Source organism: Columba livia, chromosome 38 (genome assembly GCF_036013475.1).
Source record: "Columba livia isolate bColLiv1 breed racing homer chromosome 38, bColLiv1.pat.W.v2, whole genome shotgun sequence".
Taxonomy (NCBI): Eukaryota; Metazoa; Chordata; class Aves; order Columbiformes; family Columbidae; genus Columba; species Columba livia.
The window spans coordinates 240,679-242,914 of record NC_088639.1 but is presented as its reverse complement, the minus strand read 5'-3'; positions in this window follow the sequence as shown (position 1 = coordinate 242,914).

The window sequence follows — 2,236 nt, the reverse complement described above, 5'->3', positions numbered from 1 at the left end:
ATGTCCCCTCCAGAACTCCTGGGTCCCTCCAAACTCCTGTGTCCTCAAACTCCTGTGTCCCCGGACGCCTGGGTCCCTCCCTGAACTCCTGGGTCCCTCCCTGAACTCTTGGGTCCCCCAAACTCCTGGTCCCTCCCGGACACCTGGGTCCCCCCAAACCCCTTTGTCCTCCCTGGACTCCTGGGTCCCCCTGTGTCCCCAAACGCCTGGGTCCCTCCCGGACGCCTGGGTCCTCCCTGAACTCCTGGGTCCCCCCGAACTCCTGGGTCCCCCAAACCGCTGTGTCCCCCGGCCACCTGGGTCCCCCCCCCAGCTGCCTGGGTCCCCCCTGAACTCCTGGGTCCCTCCCGAACTCCTGGGTCCCCCAAACCGCTGTGTCCCCCTGAACTCCTGGGTCCCCCCTGAACTCCTGGGTCCCTCCTGAACTCCTGGGTCCCTCCCGGACGCCTGGGTCCCTCCTGAACTCCTGGGTCCCCCCTGAACTCCTGGGTCCCTCCTGGACGCCTGGGTCCCCCCTGAACTCCTGGGTCCCCCCTGAACTCCTGGGTCCCTCCTGAACTCCTGGGTCCCTCCCGGACGCCTGGGTCCCTCCCGGACGCCTGGGTCCCCCCTGAACTCCTGGGTCCCTCCCGGACGCCTGGGTCCCCCAAACCGCTGGGTCCCCCCGTTCCGCCTGGGTCCCTCCGTCCGCCTGGCTCCGTCCCGGACGCCTGGGTCCCCCCGCAGAGGACATCGAGGTGTGTTTCTGTGCCGAGGGCTGGGAGGCCAAGGGCTCGTTCGCGCAGGCCGACGTGCACCGGCAGGTCGCCATCGTGTTCCGCACGCCGCTGTGCGCCTGCAGCTGCAGCGGCCCAGCGACCGCCAGCGCTCCCAGCCCATGGACTTCCAGTACCTGCCCCACCAGGTGCGCCTGGCTCCCCTGGGGCACTCCTGGGTCCCCTGGGGTATTCCTGGGTCCTTTTGGGGCACTCCTGGGTCCTTTTGGGGCACTCCTGGCGTCCCCTGGGGTATTCCTGGGTCCTATTGGGGCATGCCTGGCTCCCCTGGGGTACTCCTGGGTTCCTTTGGGGTACTCCTGGGTTCCTGGGGTATTCTCGGGTCCCTTTTGGGGCACGCCTGTGTTCCCTTTGGGGTACTCCTGGGTCCCCTGGGGTATTCCTGGGTCCCTTTTGGGGCACGCCTGTGTTCCTTTGGGGTACTCCTGGGTCCCCCTGGGGTATTCCTGGGTCCTTTTGGGGCACTCCTGGGTCCTTTTGGGGCATGCCTGGGTCCCCTGGGGCACTCCTGGGTTCCTTTGGGCTACTCCTGGGATTCCTTTTGGGGCACTCCTGGGTCCCCTGGGGCACTCCTGTGTCCCCTGGGGTACTCCTGGGTCCTTTTGGGGTATGCCTGGGTCCCTTTTGGGGCACTCCTGGGTCCTTTTGGGGCATACCTGGGTCCCCTGGGGTACTCCTGGGTTCCATTGGGGTACTCCTGGGTCCCTTTTGGGGCACGCCTGGGTTCCTTTGGGGGTACTCCTGGGTCCCCTGGGGCACTCCTGGGTTCCATTTGGGGCACGCCTGGGTTCCTTTGGGGGTACTCCTGGGTCCCCTGGGGTACTCCTGGGTCCTTTTGGGGTACGCCTGGGTCCCTTTTGGGGCACTCCTGGGTCCTTTTGGGGCATGCCTGGGTCCCTTTTGGGGCACTCCTGGTCCCTTTTGGGGCACTCCTGGGTCCTTTTGGGGCATACCTGGGTCCCCTGGGGTACTCCTGGGTTCCTTTGGGGTACTCCTGGGTCCCTTTTGGGGCACGCCTGGGTTCCTTTGGGGTACTCCTGGCTCCCCTGGGGTATTCCTGGGTCCCTTTTGGGGCACGCCTGGTTCCTTTGGGGTACTCCTGGGTCCCCCTGGGGTATTCCTGGGTCCTTTTGGGGCACTCCTGGGTCCTTTTGGGGCATGCCTGGGTCCCCTGGGGTACTCCTGGGTTCCTTTGGGCTACTCCTGGATTCCTTTTGGGGCACTCCTGGGTCCCCCTGGGGCACTCCTGTGTCCCCTGGGGTACTCCTGGGTCCTTTTGGGGTATGCCTGGGTCCCTTTTGGGGCACTCCTGGGTCCTTTTGGGGCATACCTGGGTCCCCTGGGGTACTCCTGGGTTCCATTGGGGTACTCCTGGGTCCCTTTTGGGGCACGCCTGGGTTCCTTTGGGGTACTCCTGGGTCCCCTGGGGCACTCCTGGGTTCCATTTGGGGCACGCCTGG